Source organism: Dasypus novemcinctus, chromosome 8, assembly GCF_030445035.2.
Source record: "Dasypus novemcinctus isolate mDasNov1 chromosome 8, mDasNov1.1.hap2, whole genome shotgun sequence".
NCBI classification, from domain to species: Eukaryota; Metazoa; Chordata; class Mammalia; order Cingulata; family Dasypodidae; genus Dasypus; species Dasypus novemcinctus.
Window position 1 is genome coordinate 6,503,558 of NC_080680.1, and position 26,135 is coordinate 6,529,692.

The 26,135-nt window shown below is 42.1% G+C and overlaps 1 pseudogene; it reads left to right on the forward strand.

Annotated features, from left to right (window-relative positions):
- The first annotated feature begins 733 nt into the window (after window positions 1-733).
- The window catches only part of LOC101435142 (serine palmitoyltransferase 1-like), a 79,130-nt pseudogene continuing 53,728 nt past the window's right edge, over window positions 734-26,135 (forward strand).

Below are 26,135 nucleotides of genomic sequence, written 5' to 3' on the forward strand. Positions count from 1 at the left end.
CACACAAAAACCTGTAAGATAATAAACGAAAAAAGCAACTTGTAGAACAATGTTGTTTCCATGACCCAAACGTTCCTTAAGAACTCCGATCCAAGCAGTGCGTGCACACAGGCATACTGTTTGCATATACATAGGCAGGCTCTAGAAGGTTCCACATTAAACTGCTAAAGGATTTCATAACTGTAAAAAAGTCTTAGACTACGCTGACAGTGCTATACAAAAGTTGGCTATTTTTGTACACATTTCTTTATTTTTTAAATGACAATGCATTCTTGGCTCACTCATATAAAACAAGACTGGGTTTGCGATGAACAGTCCCAGCATCCACGTAACCGAGTAGGGAAAGGATCATTTACAATTCTCTCTCCATCCCAGAGTCCAACGGGGCCTGGACCCTAATGACCACGTGGTAACTAAAAGTTAACGAAATTCACTCGCTCCTTCCAGCCTCACCCTGACCGCCCTCCCAAGGTTCCCCCACGCTGGGGGTCTACACTAATCCCATAAAGCGTCAGGAGGCTCCCAGCCCAGGGCTCGCCGGCGCTCACTGCGCAAACTTGAAGACCCGTATCCTGCGACGCAGCCCTTTGTATGCACAGAGAGCAAGCGCAAGGAGGCGGGGCCAAGTGCCTGGCCGCCCCGCCCCCGAAGGCGCAGAGACGTCACTGGGCTGCGCCTCGGAGGACTGGACGTATTGCGACCCACCTTCCGGAAGAAAGTCCCCTGTGGTGATATGGCGACCACCACGGAGCGGTAGGTGCTGGTGGAGACGGTGCAGGCGCTCTACGAGGTGAACCGCGCGCCTCGCGGCCCACGACCCCACTGGGTTTTGGGAAGGGTGCGGTGGTTTTGTGGTCTGAGCCCTCCGTAGGGCTGCTCGCTCACGGCCGCACTCGTTGGCAGGGCTCCGGGCGCTCACAGTCCCAGCGGCAGGGTGCTGGGGTAGACGTCCCAAGATGGCGGGTACCCGGACTCAGGGTCTCGATTTGAGTTCTGGCGAGCGTTAGTCCTGCCCGTTCCTGTGGGCGCAAGAGAGGCTGGTGCCCAGTAACCAGAGTTGAGACTGTTGGTCAAATGGTATAGGTCCTTAGAACTGTCGAGTAGCTAATAGAGGAAAGAATTTTAAAAATTGGGATTTGTTTTTGTAGGGGAGGGGAGTTAGAAAAGAAGCAGAATGGTTTAGGGTTTGCGAATACGAGACAGTTTGTTCTTCTTCCATATACTTCCCGTTCCCTATCTTATAAAGACGCAGTTATTTTCGTAGATTTTAAAAGTGGAGTAATTAACAGTTTTTTGAAAGGCTAGCTACTTCAAGTATTTAAGATAATATGAAATCTAAAAGTCAGTCTTAGAGAATGCTCATTCATTTAACAAATATTGACTGAGGTCCTGTTTTGTGCTGGGCTGTGACTACCAGGACTGTCCAAGAGAACTTGCTGTGATAATCCTTTATCTGAGCTATTCATTACCATAGCTATTTAGCACACTGGCCATTAGGCACTTGAAATGTGGCTAGTGGAACTAAGGAACTGAATTTTTTATTTACTTTAAATTTAAATACCCACGTGTGACTAGTGGCTGCGGTATTGAACAGCACGGATGTAGATGTTAAGGATACTGCAGTGAGCAAACTTGCAAAAGTCCCGGTGCTTATAGAGCTTCCATTCATTTAAAATGAATTTCACTTTTCTTTTGATAATTTTTTTTGAAACTTAATATTGCTGTTTACTAGCAGGGTTAATGATGATGTCCTCCATTGCAAGACATAAACAGAAATTATTTAATGAAAAACGGTTGAGAGAGCATATGTGGACCTCCCTTATCCCCATATGTTGTTAAAGTGAAGTCCAATGCTACGTTAATTTTAATGATAAGTGCCCCCAAAAATGAATGATTTTTTGGTAGAAATAGATGGTTTTCCGTTACATGTTTTTGCTCACTTTTTGAAGATTGCATTTGACCATGTAAATTTGGATATGCTGAAATGAATCACATGAGGCCTGGGCAAAGTCTTCCTGAATCTAACATTACCTCTGGAGAAAAAAAGAGGGGCATTTGTGATAGTTACTAACTCACTGGAGAAGTTTCTATAAGCTTTTCTTTGGATTATTTCTTTGTGGAGTGGGAAGTTTAAGTGACTTCATCAGGTCTTTGCCTGCTAGAATCCCGTTGTTGAGGGGGAAAAATACTTATGCCTAAGTAAATTTCAGTTCAAGTGGGAATCAGCCAAACTTTAAAGATCATCTTAAAAAGAGATTTCTGATTTGCTCCAGTTTTTATGTACTTGGATTGTAGAATTTGAGAAGTCTTGAATACACAAAACAATGTACCTGAAAAATTATCAGCAGTGTTTCTTTTGTGTGTGTGTTTATGTATGTGTATGTAATGTATGTACCTATTTTAAAGTTACTTGCGCTTTGACATATAAAAATTTGCGTAGAAATTTGTCAGTAGTTTTTCTAAGACTCCAAACTCCAGATTTTTTTTTAAAAGCTGGTGAATCATCCTAACTTTCTTTTTGTCCAATGTTTGAAAATAATTTGGGTTTAAATTTCTAAATGCTACCTTTTAAGTGATTTTTTCATTGACAACCTATTGTAGAGTACCCCCTACTGCATCTCGTATCTTTCATGTATACTTACTGTGTTTAGTTATAGAAAACATAAAAGTCAGCCTGGCTTTTAAAAATCTTGGAAACTTGTAGTTGGAAAGAAGACTTGAGATAGATAATTTCATTGCGGTTCCTTTATGCCTTTGATGTGGAGAACACTACCTACTTTGGGGGAACTATGGTAGAAAAGAGAACTCCTACTCCTTTAAGCAATTATAAAGTGTTTTTTTTTCCCTCTACCATGATCCAAGAAGAGATAAAGAGGCATATCCGTTATACAGAAAACTCAGTAGTATGCACAGAACTCTTTAAGAATTGGTTTCTGAGACTTCAGGAAGAGAGGCAGGGGCATCACTTCTCTCCCAGAAAAAAATAGCTAGAGGGCAGATGGAGACTGGGAGGGCTGCTCTGAGGCTCAAGAAACCAGGGGAATGAAGGTGTATAGCTTGTAATTTTTTGCTGATGTCTAGGCATCTGATTCTGGTGCCAAGTTCACCCTGATGTTGAGTTTCTCTCTCTTGCCTAGGGATTTACTGTTAAGTATCAGTGTGCTAGCATGTTCTTTGATTCTTGAATCAACTTGTTCTATATATTTAGAATCGCCCTTGAACTGTTCAAAACAGGGCTAAGGATCCAGTAATGGGGTGCAGACCAGTTTCCAAGAACCTTGAAGAGGGTGGCAGTAAAAGCACCTGCTTGCCTCATCCATTTATTATTTTTCCCATTTTGTGTACTTTTCTTATCTGCCAGCAAATGGGGCTCTTTGGCAGATATCTCAGCTAAGGCCCTAGGTGCTAAAGGGAAATGCATTCATAGTAACTCCTCAGGTGAGTGGGCGGAGCAGAAGCAGTGACCCAGTGCCAGCCGAGCCTCACAAACAAACCTTCTCTGAAGCTGTTCTCTTTGGCCATGGGCACCCTCCCGCTCTCTGCTTCCTCAGCAACCAACCCAGGACAGTAGGGAGGGTGTGTGAGAAGATAAATTATCTTTAGCTTCCTGCTGGCTCTCAGTGCAAAGTTGTATCCCCACCCAGACTGGAAGTGTGAGACCCCCCTCCAATGCAGCAGACCAAATTCACTGGCCAAAATGCGAATTTGCTGTAGGCTGTGTCCCTTCCTCTCCTGTTTCTTGGGGCAGAGGACCCCTGCAACCCGCTCAGTCCTCAGCCTGCTGTTTGCTCCGTAGATGGGGGAATAGGTGACCAATGCTTTTGTAGCTCTACTCAAAGGATTTTTCAGGCAGCTGAGACTCCTTCCCTTTGCCCCTCTATCTTCTGGGTAGGTTCAAATGAAAGAAAGAATCAGTGACATAGAGGAAAGAAGAACTAAAACTGAAGAGCGAGAACAGAGTGTGAAAAGAATGGAAAAATTGAGCAGGGGCTCAAGGAGTTGAAGTCCACCAACATACATGTTATGGGAGTTCCAGAAGGAGAAGAGAAGGAGAAAGGGACAGAAAGAATATTTGGAGAAATAATGGCCAAAAATTTCCCAACTCTCATGAAAGATATGAATATATGTGGCCAGGAAGCACACCATACTCCAATTAGAATAAATCCAAATACACATACCCCAAGACACATAATATGCAGAATGCCAAAGATAGAAAATTCTGAAAGCAGCAAGGAAAAGAGCAACATGACATACAACAGATGTCAAAAAAGTGCAGATTTCTCTTCAGAAACCATGGAGTTGAGGAGACGGTGGTATGATATAATTAAGGTACAAAGAGAAAAACTGCCAGCCAAGAATTCTTTATCTGGCAAAACTGTCTCTCAAATAAGACAGTGATCTTAAAATATTCACAGATAAACAGAAACTAAAAGAGTTCATAAATAAGAATCCAACTTTGCAGGAAACACTGAAGGGAGTTCTGCAGCTAGAAAAGAAAAGAGAAGAGAGAGGCTTGGAGGAAAGTGTGGAAGTGAGGAATATCAGAAAGGGTAACCAAAAATTGTAAAAAGATGGTTTAAGCTGAAGAATGAAATGACTGAAGTAATTCCTTTACAGTAATAACATTGAATGTTAATGGATTAAACCCCTCAGTCAAAAGATATATGCTGAAAGAATGAATAAGAAAACACAAGCCATTTGCTGTCTGTAGATTCACCTGAGATGCAAGGATGCAAACAGAATGAAAGTGAATGGTTGGAAAAAGATAACTCCATGCAAATAGTAACCAAAAGGGAGCATGGGTGGCTATACTGGTGTCAGACAAAACAGACTTTAAATGCAAACAAGTGTTAAGAGATGTAGAAGGCCACTATATGTTAATAAAAGAGACAATCTACCAGGAAGGAGAAACAGTCATAAATATCTATGCACCTAACTAGGGTGCTCCAAAATATACGAGGCAAACTCTGGCAAAACTGAAAGGAGAAATAGATGCCTCTACAATAATAAGTGGAGACTTCAACATGCCACTCATTTCAATAGATAGAACTAGACAGAAGATGAACAAGGAAACAGAGAACTTGAACAATATGATCAATGGGCTGAACCGGGCAGACATATACAGACGTATGAACATTTTACCTCAAATGAAAAGGTTATGCATTCTTTTCAAGTGCTCACAGATCTTTCTCCAGGATAGACCACGTGTTAGGTCACAAGGCAGGTCTTAATAAATATAAAAAGGTTGAAATTATACAAAGCATCTTCTCAGATCATAATGGAATGAAACTGGAAGTTAATAACATGGGAAAGGGAGGAATTTGCAAATGTCTAGAGGCCAAATGACACACTCCTAAACAGTGGATCAGAGGAGAAATTGTAGATGAAATTAGTAACTATATTGAGATGAATTAAAATGAGAACGTAACTTATCAAAACTTATGGGATACAGCAAATGCAGTGTTGAGAGGGAACTTTCTAGCCCTAAATGCCTCTATTAAAAAAAAATGAAAGAGCTTAAATCAAAGACCTAACTAAACACCTGAAGGAATTAGAAAAGGAACAGCAAACCAATCCTGATAAAAGCAGAAAGAAAGAAATAATAAAGCTTAGAGCAGAAATAAATGAAATGGAGAACCAAAAAGAGAAAAATCAAGAAAGCTTGTTCTCAGAGAAGATCAATAAAAATGACAAACCCTTGACTAGACTATTAGAAAAAAGAGAAGAGGCAAGTAAATAAAATCAGAAACGAAAAGGGGGAAGTCATGACTGACCCCCAGAAACAAAAAGGATCATAAGAGGATGTTATGAGAAACGGTATGCCAACTAGGCAAACTAGATGAAATGGGTAAATTCCTAGTAATGCCCAAACAGCCTACTTTGACTCTACAAGAAATACAAGAACTTAGCAAACCAGTCTCATTTAAAGAGATTGATTCAGCCATCAAAAATCTCCCGTGAAGGACCAGATAGCTTCACAGGTGAATTCTACCAAGCATTTTGAGAAGAATTAACATCAGTCCTGTTTAAACTCTTCCAAAAATTTGAAGAGGAGGGAGAATTACCCAACACATATTATGAAGTCAGTATCACCCTAATACCAAAGCCAGATAAAGATACTAGAAGGAAATTGTCGACCAGTCTCTCTAATGAACGTGGGTGCAAAAATTCTCAACAGAATACTTGCAAATAGACTCCAACAGCATATCAAAAGAATTATACACCATGACCGAGTGGGATTTATTCTTGCTTTGCATGGATGGAACATAAGAAAATCAATTAATGTAATACACCACATTAACAAATTGAAGGGGAAAAAAATATGTGATCATCTCGATTGAGGCAGAAAAGGCATTCCACAAAATCCAGCATCCTTTCTTGGTAAAAACACTTCGAAAGATAGGGATACAAGGAAAACTCCCCTATGAAAAACTCACAGCAAACATTGTACTCAGTGGGGAAAGGTTGAAAGCTTTCTCTCTAAGATTGGGAATATGGCAAGTATGCCCACTGTCACCACTATTATTCAATATTGTGCTAGAAGTTCTAACTAGAGCAATTAGACATGAAAAAAAGAAGACCTAAACAAATGGAAAGACATTCTGTGTTCATGGATTGGAAGACTAAATGTAAGGATGTCAAATCTACCCAAGCTGATTTATAGATTCAGTGCCATACTGATCAAAATTCCAACAATTGGCTTTACAGAAATAGAAAAAGAAATTACCAAATTTATTTGGAAGGGAAAGTGTACCAAAAAAGCCAAAAGCATTCTAAAAAAGAAGACCAAAGTGGGGGAACTTTGACTGCCTGACTTTGAAACATTACAGAGCTATGGTGGTCGAAACATAATTGAATTGGCATAAAGATTGACACATTGGTAAGTGGAGTAGAAGTGAGAGTCTAGAAATAAATCCTTGCCTCTGTGACCTGCTGGTTTTTGACAGAGCTGTCAAGTCATTGTGTATTAGTCAGCCAAAGGGATGCTGATGGAAAATACCAGAAATCTGTTGGCTTTTATAAGGGGTATTTATTTGGGGTAGGAGCTTACAGTTAACAGGCCATAAAGCCTAAATTATTCCGTCACCAAAGTCTATTTCCACATGTTGGGACAAGATGACTGCCAATGGCTGCCAAGAGTTCAGGCTTCCTGACTTCCTCTCTTCCCAGGGCTCTTGTTTCTCTCTGGGCTTGGCTGCTGTGCTTTCTCCACAAGGCCAGCTGTAGACTGTACAGCGAATGGCTCTGTCTCTCTCACCAGGGCTTCTGCCATGTCCAAGGAGCTGTCTCTATTCCCCTGTGTTCTTCTGTGTATTCATTTCCCAGGCTCCAGCTCAAAACTCTTAACTCTTGTCTTTTGCCATGTCTTTTCCCCCCACCCCACAAATGGGTAGGGACTCAACACCTTACTAACATGGCCCAATCAAAGTCCTAATCATAATTTAATCAATTAAAAGTGATACCTCTGACAGACAAGTTGACAAACATTCCATAACTCTTTTTGGAATTCTTAAACAATGCCAAGCTGCTATACCATGTTAATGGGACAAAACTGCCTTTTCAACAAATGGTGCTGTGAAAACTGGATATACATAGCCAAAACAAAGAAGGAGGACCCTATCTCACTCACTATACAAGAATCAACTCAAAATGGATCATATTCCTAAACATAAAAGCCAGTACCATAAAACTCTAGAAGATAATATAGGGAAGCATCTACAAGACCTTGTAGTGGATAGGGGTCTCTTAAACCTTATAGCCAAAGCACGGGCAGCAGAAGAAAAATAAATGGGACCTCCTCAAAGTGAAACACTTGTTCATCTCAAAGGACTTTGTGAAAAAGATGGAAAGGAGCTTACTCATGGGAGAAAATAATTGGAATTCACACACCTGACAGAGGTTTAATATTCATGATATATAAAGAGATCCTACACCACTCAAATAAAAAGAAGATGACCTGATTTTAAAAATGGGCATTTTCTAAAGAAGAATACCAATGATGAAAAACACATGAAAAAATGTTCAACATCACTGTCTGTTAGAGAAATGCAAAATCAAAGCAGCAATGAGATATTTCACACGTACTAGAATGACCACTATTAAAAAAACAGAAAATGACATGCTTATTTGCTGTTGGTGGGAATGTAGAATGGTACAGCCACTGTGGAAGTCTGTTAGTTCCTAAGGAAGTTAGATATTGATCTATCACGTGACCCAGCAATACCGCTACTAGTTATATACCCAGAAGAAAGGAAAGCAGTGACACAAATAGACATCTGCACACCGATATTCATAGCAACATTATTCACAATTGCCGAAGGATGGAAACATCCCAGGCATCCATCAACTGACAGATTAACTGTGGTATAGACACATGATGGATTATTCAGCTGTGAGAAGAAATGAAGTCGTGAAGCATATGACAACATGGATGAACCTGGAGGATGTTATGTTATGGGAAGCAAGCCAGGCACAAAAGGACACACATTGTATGACTTTGTGGAGGTATTTGCTAAAAAGTAAGTTACCAGAGAAAAGAGTGTCATTAGAGAATGGAAAGCTGAGGGTTAATCTGCAGAGTTGGTAAAAAGTTGTTTGTAAATGTCCTGAAATGAATAGAAATGGTGAAAGTACACCATAGGATTTATAATTAGTAGCGCCAACATATGGATATGATAGTGGGGTTGCTTTTTGTTTTTTCTTTTTTTTGAATAATGAAAATGCTCTAATATTGATTGAAGTGATATGAATGCATAACTCAGTGATTATACCTAATGCCATTGATTTTTATGCTTTAGATAAGTTATGTGGTTTATGAATAATGAAAAAAATAATGTAGGTTGGGGAAAAATGCATCAAATGTAGGAGATGTACTATAATTAGAGGTAATAGTTTGACAATGCTCTTTCATAATTTGTTACCCGGTTACACGACAATGCAAGGTATGTGTCATTGGGTGAGGTATGGGAGCCCTGTATGATGTTAATTCTTGTTTGTTTTGTAAGTTCACAACTTTTACTCTGTACTTATTGTTTATGTATATTCATATATGAATTATATACTTCAGTAAATTTAAATTTTTTAAATTGTCTCCAAAATAGCTCATCCATGGGTAGATGAGGATGGTAGAAGACTTGTTAAGCTGTGAAATGTTTTTCCAGTCATCTTACACTAGTATGATGGCATGAAATTTTTTTCCAGTCACCTTATACCAGTATGATGTGAAATTTTTTTTATTCCCAAAGAGGTTTTGAAACTGCATTATTTGAGGTTTTTCATGTGTAGGAGAAATTTTACCTACTGTTGGAAGTGGGAAAAGAATTACATATAATAAAAAGAAAGGAGTAATGAAAATAAACTCAGAATTAATAGGTAGAAGATAGTGGGAAGCAGTCTATGAAGTCGCCCTGAGGTTTATCTTCTGGTTTTGAAAGGGTTGAACTTATTACTTATCTTTTGATTTTGATTTGTTGTATTGTTTTTATTTTGTTTTTGACTCTCAGGCTCCTGCTTACCATCTTATTTTGGAAGGAATTCTAATACTCTGGATAATCAGACTTCTTTTCTCTAAAACTTACAAATTACAAGAACGATCTGATCTTACACTCAAGGTAAGAAATTAAGTCTCTATTTTATTTGGTATATGGCTGTAGTTGTTATGTGTTTCCAATTTGTTGTTGCTCAGCGGGTTAAAATGTTGTATGTAGAGTGAGGAAATTGAGGGGAATGAAATATCAGGGTAGGCAAAGTACAGTAAATCCACAGAGAAATACCATGGTATGGGGTAGACAGCAACCTTATGATTAATGGTGGCTGGAAGGTGGAGTAACTATTAAATGTGCAATGTCAATATGCAAGAAAGAGTACATGAAGTACTCAGGAAAAGCACAGCTTTTAAGGGAACATTTTCCCTGTGGTGTTAATAAAGGAGATATGGGGTTGGAAAGAATTCTTCTCCAGTGCCACACCAAATCAAGTTTTGATTTGTTCTCTATAGTCGGGCCCAGTTTGAACCCAAGCTGGACTGATTGCTGGAGGCTCTGTGGACTGTCTGCTTGGAGTCCATTAGGATGGCAAAGAAGGCTATCCTCACTCAGATCAGGAACGTTTAGTCCTGTGCAGGAACTGCCCCAGGCATCATGGGGAAAGAGGACTTTTGACCTCCGCGCAGTGTCTGTCGCTCAGATTGTTTACCTGTTCTGTTCCTGTAGCCTTGTGCCAGAATCCTTAGGGAGAGAGGGACTGCACGAGATATTTTCCCACAAAAATCTCTCAAACTTTGGAACACAAGGCAGCACTGAGCATGGGACAAAGATGGAATACTGGGGCTTTCTTCACTTTCTGGAGCTTTCATAAGTGGCAGGGAATTATCACATCAATGTGTTCATTGCTTTCATGCTTTCATTGACCATAGCCATTGATTTACATTAAGCTTTACTCCCTTGGGAACTGTTAATAGTAATTATGCAGCAAAATGGCTCTTAGGGCAAGTAAACTTTGGAAACCTGAGTAAAACAAAGTTCAATGGCTGTTTTATTGCAAGATTCTTTATAAAGTTTAATATGCCAGTGGACATTTGGATCTCTGAGCACAGTTTGGAGGGATGCTTATTAAACTTGATCACAGATTTTTGGGGCAGTTTTTTTTTGGGGGGGAGGGGTTTGGGGTGTTTTTTTTTTTCCACAAATACCGTTTGTGTTCCACCGCCGTGGAACACTCTCTTGATCACATTGTAGTCATATTTGACCATAGGCTAGAAACCCTGTCTATACTTTTTTCCCTTCACTATTTTTTACAAATTCATTGTGAATGGTTTTTTGGCCATAAAACAGATCCCTAGCCCAACTTCTTAAGTGATCAGTCATTCCTAATACTCTTAAACATATCAGTCTTTACATATGTACCTTTTAAAGGAATGATACCTAAACATAGTTTTAGGATAATATTTTGAGAGTGAAATCTAGCTAGAGCAAGATTCAGTAATCACGGGCATCTTACCCTAAAAACTATGGAAGGAAAAACTGCCTGTGTTTTTAAAGCTTAACTTTTCAGTGGCTTAGAAGAAGAAATGCTGTCTTAGTTTTCTATCTTCAGAGTTTCTGGAATACCAACAGATCTTGAGTTGATTTTACCATCTCTCTTGATGGTTGCTAGTAAAGAGTATATATTATTTATATGCCTGGCTTGTTTCAACTGCTGGGTTTCTTCCATGGAGTTATGGTAGAAAAAGATGAGGATTTTATTGGTTGATTTATTCAGCAAACATTTTTGAGTACGTGAGCATCAGGTGAATATGTTTTTGGTCCTGCCCCAGAAGAGTCTATCAGGAGAAAAATTCACATAAGCATTTAAGAAAAGAATTAAATAAAAAAGAACTATAAGGAGTGGTCATGTCTGGAAGGCAAAAATTGCTGCAGCTCTCATGTTAATTTAGGTGCTTCATCTTGTGCTATGCATAAAGACTACATTAACTTTTTTCTGATTTATTTAAGAAAGGTTAAGAAACTCAAGGTAGTCAAGATGCTGGTAATGCATGAAGAGGTAAAGCAACTGTTTTTTCATGAGAAATTTCAAAGCAACTGAATCTCATTACAGTAATTGTTCTAAAAGAGCCTTTTTCTATATTTCAGCTACTTCTGGACTGTATAACCTGATGGCTTAAACAGATACTTCTTTGTGATCTAGTTTATCTTTTCACATAAAAGTCACTTCCCTAAGAACCGAGGGGGTGGTATACTTGTACTTTCTAAGATTAGAGGCGGAGCTTACTGACCTGAAGCCACGCTTCTCACCTGCAGTGTTTTAGATTTTCTTTTTGTTTTATTATCAGTAGCAGTTATACTTCTTCCCACATTAAAACGTCCTGCAATAGATAAATTTTCTTAAATTTTCAAGTCATCCACCAATCTGTGTGTGGAAAAACCGTCTTTAGCTTGTTATAAAGAAAGAGGCTAGGCTGTTAAGTGCACACAACTCAATATTGCTTTTCATTACTAGACACAATGGCTAGACATAGTATTTCCAGTAGTGTATTGCTTATGGCAGTTCCATCACAGCAAACAGTTTAGATGTGTGCTGGAGCTGATAGAAAGCGCCTAGTGCTATGCTTTATTTTTACTCCTTTTCTCCAGTAGGAAAAAGAAGAATTGATTGAAGAATGGCAACCAGAGCCTCTTGTTGCTCCTGTCTCAAAAGACTACCCTGCTCTCAACTACAACATCATTTCAGGGTAAATCAGTTTTGCTACTCAGGGGGCTTGTATTTGGTTTCCTGTGGGTATATTCACCAAAGTATATGGTGATTTATATGTAATTTTCCTTTTTAACTGAAATAAAACATTTAGAAATTTCTGGAAGTTGGAAACTGCTTTAGTTCACAATGTACACATTTCTTTTAGAGATAGGATGGGCATTTTTTTTTGTCTTCTATTTGCATTAAAGTTTGCCTTTTTTTAAAAAAGCTTTTTTCCAAAGTAATACAAGTAAAATAGTGTGCTTAAAATAAAGTGCAACAGACTCCTTTTTCCCGCTGGATTAGTTTCTGATTTTAGATCACTCAGAGGTTACTCTCCTAACTCCAGATATTAATAGCATGCTGAAACTGCTGTTTCTTGATTGAGCACCTGTTCCTACAGTATGAGTTTCGAAACTTTGACTCACTTATGCTGTCTCCCTCCTGGCTCTCAGTATCTGATATATTTTGATTTTTAGTTCTTTTCTTGATTATTTGCTTTATTGTATGTGCTTATTTTTAAATTAAGAAATATTTTAAGTATATATAAAATATCAGACAGCTGTGTACCTGCCACCAAGAATTAACATGCATTAGCAGTTTGCTATCTTAACTTTAAATTTGTTTTTTAAAGAAAGAGAACATTACAAAGGTAGCTTAAAGAGCCCCCTTCCCCTCTGTCCCTTCCTCTTATCTCCCACCCAAGGTAGCCACTATCTTCAAGTTGACACTGTGTCTTTCCTTTGCATATATTTAAGTTTTTAACATGTATGGCTATAGCCATGAAAATACTTATTGTTTTGTTTAAAAATGGGATGCAGGATATTCTCCTGTGTATCCTTCTGCTGCTTCTGATATGATCTAAGAGAAGCTTGTATTCTTCACTTCCACAGATATCTTTAGTCTTTCAGCAGTTTTACGTGTTCCTGAAACAAGCCAGTCTTTTATTTTGTGGTTTAGGCTTTTGAAGTCTTAAGAGCTCCTTCCCTGCCCCAGAGGCCTGGATTGACCTATTTTCCACAGGATGGCGGTTTGACTGGGCATTGTTGGTGGAATAGTCCATTCTTTACCTATAGATTGGAAGTTTCTTTTCTTTTTTAAATGATGTTCCTTTATAAAAGGTCTGTTTTTGGCTTTTCTGTGTGTTCTATTGGTACATTTGTCTCTCCCTGTGTCAGGACTTCAATCGTGTAAATATTGCAGCTTTATAATAAGCCTTGACTAGAGTAAGTCCTCCACCTTGTTCTTCAAAATTGGGGTGACTCTTCTTAACTCTGTTCTTCACTCAGAGTTTAGCTGATCAGATTTGACCAAAAATGGGCTTGGATTTTTTCATTAGAAATGCATTCAATTTGTGGATTGATTTGGAGAGAATTGTTACCTTGCTGTCACAGAGTGTAACCACCCAGGTACACATATATTACTTGTATACTTAGGTCTTTTAGGTCCTAGAGTAAACTTTTATGCATTTCTTAATAAGACTGTCTTTTCTTGCTCTGTGTTTTTATTTTGAAGGAATCGTAGGCTCACCTGGCAATTATAAGAATCCGTATCCCCTTCACGCAGTTTTGCCCAGTAGTGACATCTTGTAGAACCACAGTACAGTATCACAACCAGAAGTTGACGCTGATTGTGTATCTTTTCTTAAATGCATCTCTAGCTCCCTTACAGTATTTACTGTCAGTCATGAGGAGTGTCTTTAGTTTGCTGGGGCTGCTATGGCAGATACCGCGGGCTGGTTGGCTTAAACAATGGGCATTTATTGTCTCTGTTTTTGAGACTAGAAGCTCAACGTCCAGGCATCGGCAGGCTGTGTTTTCTCCAAAGCGCGTAGCCTTCTGGTGGTGGCACAGTCTCCACCTCCCTCCCATGGCCATCATCTCCTTCAACCCCTCTTCTCGCCTCTCACTTCTGCTTGTCCATCTCCTTATGAGGACTCCAGACAACAATGGCGTGAGGCCTGCCCTCGTTTGTTGTGGCCTCAGCTCAACCAGGATCATCTTCAGAGGTCCAGCGTGCTGACACCCACAGCCCTGGGGCATAGGACTTGGATATGTCTTGTGGGGACATGATTCAGTCCCTAAAAGAAGCCCCTTTTTATTCCCTTTGCTCAGCTTCTTGACTTGTCTAGAGTACTGCACAGACAGTGTCGAATAAGTCAATGGCCTCCTGTCCTCTACCTCATCCTTAGTAAGATATAACATTTATGGAACTGTGGGAGTTTGGCCTTTCTCTTCCAAGTTTCCTAAGGAGATTTTGATTTTGTTTTTTTTAAAATCAGAGTATTGAATTATATCAGATATTTTTCCTGTATCCCTTGAGATGATCTTATGACTTTTTTCCTCATCTCAGTTACTCTGTTAGATTATACACATAGGTTCTTTTAAGCAGTGATGCATATGCATACTTAAAAATTGTATGATAAAAAACTGCAGTCTGCCATCACACTTCGCCTCATCCCAGATTCCCACTCTCTAGATAATTGCTATTTCCTTAGCTTTCTTCTGTTTACCCCTACTTTTCTAAGGAGGTTATTTCAGCTGTTATTTCTTGATTTTTTGTTTTTAATTTCCCAGTTAGTTATTACCCATAATTGTGGGCTCCAAGCCCGCACACCCGCACTTGTTCTCCCAGCACATTGGTTCTGGCCCTGCAGTGGCCCGTGGGCATTAGGAGAAGGCACTCCTCTGGCAGGCAGAGCCTGTGTGGCCTCAGGCTGGGTTAGGGCCCTGCGGGTCTGGCCCCCCGGCAGAACACCAGGCTGTGCGGCGGCCGTGCTCTTTCCCTCTCTCCACCAGAGTTCATTTGTAACATGAGGTCCTTAGACTGTTCAGTGTTGACATTTTTATGCTGTTAGGTTCATTTTGGTTTTCTTCTCAGAGATATCTTTCCTGGAACCCCTATCATCCTGTGCTAGTCTTAACTGGTTGCTCTAAACACCTGTTTGCACAGGTCGGCCCTGGATGCTTCCCAGACCCAATAGCTTGGGAATTCCCTTTGTTTCCCTCATTGGTTGGTTGCGTCATATTTCTTGGTTTACTCCATTATGTTAGTTGAGTATAGCTAGACTCCTGAGAAAGGGCTGTGGAAGGCAGATATTTTGAAACCTAAACACCTTCAAATTGGTTTTGATATTACCATTTACAGTAGAATGTTTTATCTGTTTTTATTGATCTTTTAAATGCTTTCCCAATATCTGGTGATCCTTAGCATCCATTCATTTTTTTTTTTTCAATATGCAGAATATATATACACAAACACATATATTTACTTTATTTCAACTAAAAAAAAAAACAGAGAAAAGCAAAATTCAGCTTAGCAAATTAGGGAAGTATTACTTTAAAAAGTCCTTTCCAGGGGAGCAGATGTAGCTTGGTGGATGAACACCCACTTCCCATGTACAAGTCCTGGGCTCAATCCCTGGTATCTTCTTAAAAAAAAGAAGTCCAGGCACACTTACCTTATTTAATCCTAAACACAAACTCACTTGTTTCTCCTCTGTTCTGAAAGATGAATAAATGAGCAGAGATTGGTTAAATGATATGATCAAGGTATCCTTATTAATGAAGAAAATGGAGAACAAAAAATGCGTGATCATATTCACATCTCATAAAACTAAATTCCATATATATGTTTTCACCTTTAGCATTAATAAAGCATCATAGTCTTTGGTACAAAAATATTACAATGTTACTGTTAACTATAGTCTATAAGTTACCTTAGTTGTATTTTTCCATGTATCCCCATATTCTTAACACCTTGTAATAGAGAAACATTCTTTTATTTGTATAACTAACCACAGTCTTCATTTGCCACCCAAATCATTATGCTATACAGTCCCTAGATTACCCTCTAGCTTTCTCTCAATTAATTTTAACCTCCCTAGACTACCTCTTTCGGCCACAGTCACATTTGTAAATCAGCAGTGTTAGTTATACTGATGATGTGTTACCATCAACTCGGTCCATTTCCATATATGCAGAATATTTTAATTGTTCTCAACAGTATTATGTAAATTGTCTGAAAAACTACAAGAAAAAATTGAACACTGTTTTTGTGATATTGATAAACAGAGTTTTCAGTTTATGGAATGTTCCTTCAATGTTAAAAATATTCAGTTGTCACAAAAGTTAATGAATTTACTTAAAAAGCATTTTTTAAAAATAACAGCTTTATTGAGAGAGAACTCACATACCCCTTTTTTTAAAAAAATAAAAAATAAAAAACTGTATTGTGCTACCAAATATACACACAAAATTTCCCATTTTAACTACTTCCATGTGTACAATTTAGTGGTATTTATAGTCATAATATTGCGTTACCATCATCATGATCCATTACTAAAACTTTCTCATCACCCCAAACAGAAAATGTGGTCATTAAACACTTAACTCCACATTCTGTTGTCACCCTGCTCCAGCCCCTGGTAGCCTGCAATTTACTTTCCGTTTCTATAAATGCGCTTAATTATTCTGTTAGTTATGCGTGTTACCATACAATATTTGTCCTTTGGTGTCTGGTTTATTTCACTCAACATGTCTTCAGGGTCCATTATGTTGCAGCATGCATCAGGACTTCATTCCTTTTTTTGGCTAAATAAATTTCTATTTTATGGATTCCATGAATTTTATTTATTCATTCCTCTGTTGATGGACACTTCAGTTATGTCTACCATTTGGTTATTATGAATAATGTTACTATGGATATTGATGTACAAATATCTGTTTGTGCCCCACTTTTCAATTCTTTTGTAAAATTTCAATCTTTTAAAATATAAGCAAGTGGTTTTAGTGTGTTCACAGAGTTGTGAAACATCCTCTAGGTGAATCCTCTAGTGTGCTGCTTGGAGGGGATAAACCTGATGTCCCACTCTCTGGGAGCTGAGTTGGAGGAAGGGGGCTCAAAGTCTCATACTTCATTGTGTAGCCCTCCTTAGGACTTTGAATATATATAGGCCTTATCCAGAGAGTCCATCTTCCATCTTTCTGTAGGATAGGGTAGGGTTATGAGGGAGTAATTGCCTTTTATGAAGGCTCCAGGCAGTCTCTCCCCACCTGCTATCCTACCTTCAAAGGAAACTGATGTCTTCAACTCAAAAGCATTTCTGGACTTGCTTTTGGACCATTCTTGGCTTGGCTTTCTCTCTGATCTCTTTGACCTATCAAATACCGCTTGTCCATTTGCTTTCCTGTCCTTCAGCATTTTGTTACTCTCATCTCTCTGCCTATGGCGTGGTAAGTCTGAACCCTTAAACTGCATAGGGAATTTTGTGTGCTTTCTGAAGAAACCAGAGTTTGTGGTTGGTTGGTTGATTGGTTGGTTGTGTTGTGTGTTTTTTTCATTGTCTTGTTTAACCAGAAGCCACTGGTAGGTTTTTCTATTATTAAATCACCTTTACATTTCTAGAATAAATCCTATTTAATCATTACTTTGGGGTTGGTTTTTATAGATTGGTGGATTTTTGGTTTGCTAAATATTTGGGATTTTTAACAACTATCATCATTTTCTCTTGAAAAAAAATGAGGTTAGTTTGTTACTCATGAGCTGGTCCAGTTTTGGTATCAAAAGTATATTAGTCTTAAATTTTCTTTGGAACAGTGTACTTATGGTATTTTTGTTGTTTTGTTGAGTATAGATTTTCATTGTGAATTTAATGCTGTCAGTGAGTTTTTAAAACTATTCAGGTTTTCTTTATGAGTTACTTTTGATTAAATTGTCCATCTCTTCTTACATTTTGAAAACGATTGGTGTGAAGTGGCTTGTAATATTTCCTGGACTTTTTTTTTAAACAACATCTCTGACGTTTTTTCCCCATTCTTGACGTTGTTTATTTGTGATGTTTCCTTCTTTCTGAGTCAGATTTGCTAAAGGTTTGTCTTCAGGTTTAGTTGAGTCTCTTTTGGATCTTTCTTGGAGGCATTGGAGTTAATCATACCCCTCCTTATCAGGCTTTTATCAGCAGTCTACATAAGCCACCTCTTTTGTGGGGTTTTAGTCCCTTTTCCTCAGTCCTAATGTCTACATCCATTCTCCTTCCCACTAAGGTACTCGCTGTACTACTTAGGGACATACAGTGATGTAGCACTATAATACATTTCTAATGTTTTTACTACTGCATATTATAGAATATATTCCTAGTCTTTCTTTTTTTTTTTCTTTTTTTAAATGATTGTTCATATTGTTGTTTTTTTTTTAAGATTTATTTATTTATTTATTTCTCTCCCTTCCCCCCCACTCCGGTTGTCTATTCTCTGTGTCTATTTGCTGCATCTTCTTTGTACACTTCTGTTGTTGTCAGCGGCATGGGAATCTGTGTTTCTTTTTGTTGTGTCATCTTGTTGCGTCAGCTCTCTGTGTGTGCGGTGCCATTCCTGGGCAGGCTGCACTTTCTTTAGTGCTGGGCGGCTCTCCTTACAGGGCACACTCCTTGTACATGGGGCTCCCCTATGCGGGGGACACCCCTGTGTGGCAGGGCACTCCTTGCGCACGTCAGCACTGCTCATGGGCCAGCTCCACAAGGGACAAGGAGGCCTGGGGTTTGAACTGCAGACCTCTCATGTGGTAGACAGATGCCCTAACCACTGGGCCAAGTCTGCCGCCCTAGTCTGTCTTTTGATTTGCAAGAGTTTCATATACAACGCTTATTTTAATCCTTAGTCAGACTTTGATGTAATACTCTCTTATATTGCTTCTAAGATATACATTTTTCCCCCATCTTAAAATCTCTAAAATGGGGATGTATCTTATAGTAGCTAGAGTCATTGATGAGTTGTCGCCAGCCAGGAGGCAGTTGTGTTGGTCTTGTCATTGCCGTGTGCTGTGAGCTTGGTCACGGGTGTGCTTGTTATGAACACGTCAGCTGGGTTGTGTGCACTGCTAGTGAGTAAGGCAGTAGATGGCAGGAGAAACTGAGCAGATGAAGATTTTCATAACTGAAGCTGCTGTAAGCAACTCACATGTCAGCCATGACTGTGACTCCAGCTCTGTCATACTTGCTGCTGCCTTTCAATAGTGCCAGTTTATTTTCTAGAAATGTGATTCAATTAGGGTAGAAGTAAAACTGTGAGTTTGGTCCAGTATCAAAACTTACAGAATGGTTGACATGAGGTCTGGGGTAGCATCCTACATTAATATTTCCCTTCAGTCAGAAAATAAAGGCAACAGATAGTTTCACAACAGTTTAGGAGAGGTTTTGCTACCAAATGAATTTGCTGCAAACTTAAAATTTGTGGCTAAGGGATATGAACTTTTATATCTACATTTAAGACTAAATTCTAAGTACTGACCCATTTATAGCCTATACTTTCAATATGTTCATTGAATCTAAGTATTTTCTAATTTTCATTGACTTTTTCCTTTGAACAAAGCATAATATTTTCCTTGAGCTTTATTCTTTTAAATTATTTATAATTTATCGCCATGTGGTCAGAAAACATGCTTTGAATGACATCTTTCTGAATGGCGCTAGTGCTCTTATTAAGACCTATTTTATGTCCTTTTTTGTTGAAATTTGTTGCAGATGTTCCATGGGTTTGTCATAAACATTTATATTTGTTTTATTTTGAGATAACTTGCATCCTTTCCAGTTTGTTTTAATTGCTGTTCAAATAGTTGACATCTTTACTCATATTTTCCTGCCAAATAAATGAGTGAGTTAAAATGAGAGAAGAGAGAGTTTAGTATTTTCCACTATGATGATGATTTTCTCTCTGCTTTCCTTTCTAAATTATTTAATTTGAGGTTCTTGTTAGGTGGTTTCAGCATTGTTACATCTTTCCCGTAGATTATTCTTTTTTCATTCTATAATAATCTCTTTTCCTCTAATAATACTTTTTAACTTAGTCTATTTGTCTGATAGCAGTATAGATACACTAGATTTCTTTTAGCTAGAATGTGATTAATATGACCTTTTCTCCTCTATGTTCACTCATGCAGTCACCCCTCGGGCTGAAGTGTGGTTTGCTGGCCTGGCGAGGGGAGCGGCCGCGGTAGGCCTAATTCCGCTGCCCCCATAATAGGGTGGTTGGTCGGGCCCACCGCCACCCCTCAAGGAAGCTCGGCATGGGCGCAGAGTGCCCTCGGGTCTCCCCTTCTTGGCAGCCATGCTTCCGCGGCCGCCCCTCCTCCCAGATGGCGCCACCCGATGCCTTGTGGGGCGGCACCCTTCTTCTTCCTTCTCCCTGCGCAGGCGCAGGGCAGAAAATTCCAGTCTGCCCTTTTCCCCTCCCCCGACAGCAGCAACAGCCAGGCGTGGGCGGAGAAATCCAGTCTGCCCTTTTCCCCTCCCCCGACAGCAGCAAAAGCCAGGTGTGGGCGGAAAAATCCAGTCTGCCCTTTTCCCTTCCCCCGACAGCAGCAACAGCCAGGCGTGGGCGGGAAACTCCAGTCTGCCCTCCACCCCAGCAACAGCAGCCACCAATCCCTAAACCCTGCCCCTTCCTCCAGCAACAGCAACAGCCAATCCCTAATCACCACCCCTCCCCCATCCAGTACCGCCCACTGACCTTTCACCGGCAACCAATCAGAACAGGGCGTGGCTTCGACCAATCAGCCTCCCCAGCCCCTATAAAACTGTTGCCTATCCCTCAGTAAAGTGGACTTGCGTGTTTACCTTGTCTCCGCGGTAGTTCTTCTGCCATGCGCCCTCCAGTCCTGAGAGCCCCCGACAAGGGCCTGGCCTCCCTTGTCCCCAGTTCATCACCTGCTTCTCTGGGCGACCCCTTCATTGCCTGCTTCTCCGGGCAACCCCTTCATCGCTGGCTTCGCCGGGCGACCCTGTCAGCCGAACCGCGCAACCCCTTGTGAGACCGATCCCTCGTCTGCTGCCGGACCGACCCCTCATCCCAAGTGGGACCGACCCCTCGTCCCGAGCGCGACCGACCCCTCGTCTGCAGCCAGACCCCACCTCTACCGACCGAGCAAGCCGCCGCAGCTGGCACCCAACGTGGGGCAAAGCAACCCCACCACAGCCCAACGTGGGGCAAGGCAACTCCACCAAAGCCTCACTCCATAACCTGGCGGCCCCCCCCTCCTCTCTTCTCACCGTGGGGCTTCTCTCATGCATCATTGCTGCTACCTGAGCCTTGGCTACCTCATATGATCCACGGCGGTCTGGGAGAATCGCTGGATGGCTTTCTCCTTCCATGTCGGGGGCTTATACCGACCCGCTATGATTAAGAGGAGCCTTGAATTTCTCGGGAGCGCGCGCTTGCACGTATGAAGTAATCCTACCACAGCCCTACGCCCTCCTCTCTTCTCACCTTGGGACTCCTCTTGTGCAACATTGCTGCTACCTGAGCCTTGGCTACCTCATACGATCCACGGCGGTCTGGGAGAATCGCTGGATGGCTTTCTCCTTCCATGTCAGGGGCTTATACCGACCCGCTATGATTAAGAGGAGCCTTGGATTTCTCGGGAGCACGCGCTTGCACGTCTGAAGTAACCCTACCATAGCCCTACGCTCTCCTCTCTTCTCACCCCTATCTTTTCGCTCTGCATTGATGCTCCTGAACCTTGGTGACCTCATATGATCCACGGCGGTCTGGGAGAATCGCTGGATGGCTTTCTCCTTCCATGTCGGGGGCTTATACCGACCCGCTATGATTAAGAGGCACCAATAAAACTCTCAGGAGCGTGTGCCTGAGCACCTCCACCCCTGCCTTCACCTCTGCCTCCTCCCCTCTGCGCTTGCTCCCCTTTGCCTTGCTTCACTGCTCGTCGTTCCGCCCTCCCCTCATCAGGGCCTTCTCTTGGCCCGCGACCACCGTCGGAGCCCCACCGGCTCCGACCCCTCGTCTCACTGCGCACCTCAGCTCCCATCGCCGCGCTCTCAAGGATGCCGCTCAGCCAATCTGGGTCCCCGGGAGATACGTCAAACCCGCCACCTCAGCAGCGGATGTCCCGCATGGCATGGCGCCAGATGCGAGTGATCCAGCACCAACTGAGCCAGCTCACCCTCCACCCCGAGAGACAACCATCCAACCCTGAAGTCCGCTCACTGCTCACACTCTACCGTCAGTGCAGATGCCGCAACCCTCACCATGCTGCCGAGCCAATTAACATAGTCTCTCTCCTCCTTATGCTCTCCCTCGCCACCTCTGGCCAAGCTAACCCCTCTCACCAGCCCTGCTAAACGGCCCGCAACCCGCTTTCCCCGGCCCGCGGCCTGCTTTCTAGCATCCAATAACGTTTCTACTCTTGCCTCCCCATACTTCTGCGGAGCTTCCTCCTGTCTCGACTTCACTCCTCTTCTCAGCCATCCAAAGCGTCCTTTCTCATCCCCCACCCCCTCCCTTTTTGCTTGAACCCCCATTGCATTGCAGATTGGGCCGCCCCATGTCGGCCCGCCCCATTAACATCGGCCTCTCTTGCGCCCATGGAGACTTTGGCCTTCTTATTGACCTCGCCTACGTCTCCACCACTCCCAACGCTGCCGCCACCACCGTCGCTGGTGCCCTGACGCGACTTGTCCTCACAGCTGCAATCCTCCAGACCATCACACAGTCTGCCTCTGCCGCTCTTCACCACCAAGAAGAGATCAACTACCTGTAACGCGCTGTCACCCTGGACTTTTAACAACAGATGGATCTTATAGCCGCCGAGATCAACAAGAATTGGACATTGGCCACCCTTGCTTGCAACGGCAAGATACCACCCCCTAAATTGTACATTTATATCCCCGTCATACTCACCTCCCTCTTCAGCCCCGCTTCCCTCATTGCTTACTGCCTCTTGGGCCTCAGCTACTTGTTGCTGCTGCCATCCTGGTCCTTATTTGAAAAGAAGGGGGAAATGCGGTCACCCCTCTGGCTGAAGTGTGGTTTGCTGGCCTGGCGAGGGGAGCGGCCACGGTAGGCCTAATTCCGCTGCCCCCATAATAGGGTGGTTGGTCGGGCCCACCGCCACCCCTGAAGGAAGCTCGGCATGGGCGCAGAGTGCCCTCGGGTCTCCCCTTCCCGGCAGCCATGCTTCCGCGGCCACCCCTCCTCCCAGATGGCGCCACCTGATGCCTTGTGGGGTGGCACCCTTCTTCTTCCTTCTCCCTGTGCAGGCGCAGGGCAGAAAATTCCAGTCTGCCCTTTTCCCTTCCCCCGACAGCAGCAACAGCCAGGCGTGGGTGGAGAAATCCAGTCTGCCCTTTTCCCCTCCCCCGACAGCAGCAACAGCCAGGCGTGGGCGGAAAAATCCAGTCTGCCCTTTTCCCTTCCCCCGACAGCAGCAACAGCCAGGCATGGGCGGGAAACTCCAGTCTGCCCTCCACCCCAGCAACAGCAGCCACCAATCCCTAAACCCTGCCCCTTCCCCCAGCAACAGCAACAGCCAATCCCTAATCACCACCCCTCCCCCATCCAGTACCGCCCACTGACCTTTCACCAGCAACCAATCAGAACAGGGCGTGGCTTCGACCAATCAGCCTTCCCCAGCCCCTATAAAACTGTTGCCTCTCCCTCAGTAAAGTGGACTTGCGTGTTTACCTTGTCTCCGCGGTAGTTCTTCTGCCATGCGCCCTCCAGTCCTGAGAGCCCCCGACAAGGGCCTGGCCTCCCTTGTCCCCAGTTTGTCACCTGCTTCTCTGGGCGACCCCTTCGTTGCCTGCTTCTCCGGGCGACCCCTTCGTCGCGGGCTTCGCCGGGCGACCCCGTCAGCCGAACCGCGCAACCCCTTGTGAGACCGATCCCTCATCTGCTGCCGGACCGACCCCTCGTCCCAAGTGGGACCGACCCCTCGTCCCGAGCGGGACCGACCCCTCGTCCAGAGCTGGACCAACCCCTCGTCCGCAGCCAGACCCCACCTCTACCGACCGAGCAAGCCGCCGCAACTCATACTGTGCCATTATGTTTCGTTGTTTCTCTTGCACATAATTGGATTTTAAAAAATCAGATTGTCGTGTCTTCATCTTTTAACTGAGAAATTTATTCTACGTACCTTTATTGTGACTACTAAGCTGTTTTTACACACTAATATCTGCTGAAATATGAGGTGTTTCGCAATTTTTCCAATAAAATTGAACATCTCTTTAATAGGCCAGTTTAATATGTAAACTTAAAGGGATGCATAAGAAGTAGGCCAAAATCCTCTCATTTGGTTTATTTTGTTTGCACCTATATTTTAAAGTGCAGTGTGCAAATAATATATTCTAGAAGTACTGCTTTTTCTCTTACTTTCCATGCAGTAATTTTATTCAGATTCTTCACGGGAGTCTTGGATACCATATTCATCATACAATCACTTTTTGAACAATTTACCAAGTTTTCAATGCCTGTAATTTTTCTCTTGAGTGACTTAAGGTCCACAGTTTTTTAATCTGCATATGTACCTACTTTTTGTTATGGTCTTTAAAAGGTTTATTTACTGGTTGTATAGCACTTGCATTGTGAGATCCCCTTCCCAGGAATGTGAACTATATCTGTATCAAATTATTTTACAATTTTTTAAAAACCTGATTTCTTCAAAACCTAAAAGTAGCATTGATTGAGATCATTTCTGGCTGAAGTTGTAATTATTTAGGATTGGATTCAGTTGCATATAATAGAGAACCCAGACTAGCAGTGGCTTAAGCAGGATAGTCTATTTCCACTCTCCTAGATGTGTGAAGAGAGGCATTTCAGGGCTGGGAAGGCAGTTCTATAAATCACAAGTTACCATCTTGCTGCTCTACCAAGAAGCATATGACTGCCATTCAGAGGTCACTGTGGAGGTTTGACGTTGTATATATTCCAGAAGAAGCATGTTCTTAAATTTAATCCATTCCTGTGGGTGTGAATCCATTGTAAGTAGGCCCTTATGATAAGGTTACTTTATTTAAGGTATGGCCCACCTCAGTCAGGATGGGCCTTAATCCTATGACTGTAGTCCTTTACAAGTAGATTGAAATTCAGACAGAGAGAGAGAGAAAGCCACAAGGGGAGCAGCCCAAAGCCGAAACCAGTGGAACCGGAAGAGAATGGGGAGGCCAGGAGAGGTTGCCATATGCCTTGCCATACGACAAGCCTAAGGGCCAAAGATTGCCAGCAGCCAGCCCCAGAACGCCACTCTTCCAGAAGAAAGCATCGCCCTGATGATGCCTTGATTTGGACTTTTTCCCAGCCTCAGACATGAGCGAATAAATTCCCATTATGTAACCTGGCGCATTGCATGATATTTCCTTGAGCAGCCTAGGAAGCCAAAACTTAAGTCAGGATGGCCAAGTTGCAGGCCAGGGAAGGGGAGAGAAAAGGAGCCTCTTCTAGCCTTGTCCACTGGGTTAAAGCAGCCTTGGCCACACTAGTTCAATAGCAGCTGGAGAATGTGGTCTTTTGTTCTGAATAGGAACAGGACAGGGCATGCTGAGAGAGAGGAGTATTCCTGACTCACTCTGCTTGGCGTTCATTGTCCTCTTCCAGCTGTGGATTTGTGTCTTGTCGGAATTCTGGGAACTTTTCAGCTATCATTCCTTTGAACATTGTCTGGCTCTTTCATTCTTTCCTCCTGTTTGATGAATTTTGACCTTTGTATCTGGCATGTCTAGTGATCTCTCCTTCATACTTTTGCATCTCTTTTTAACCCTTTCATTGCTGAGCACTACTTATTTCTGTGTGTCTGTCTGGGGCACAGGTGCAAGGCTGCCACTTGCCAGCGTTCTTTCCCTTCCTTACCCCGAGAGCCAGACAGAGACAGGATCTTTCCATCAAGTCGTGCTGCCTCTTGACAGGGCTCAGCACTGATAGGCAGGGCTGTGGGTGAATCTTTTCTGTGTGCTACAGTTTTCTAGCATGACCTCAACTTTTATAGCAGGACCAATAGTTTAGGCTTATCTACCTACTTGTTTTGTTTTTTAATCTTTTTGTGAGTGCTAACAGCAGGGATAACCGGAAAACATAAAGAGGTCTTGAGAGGTAGGAAATGATATAACATGATAGACTGAG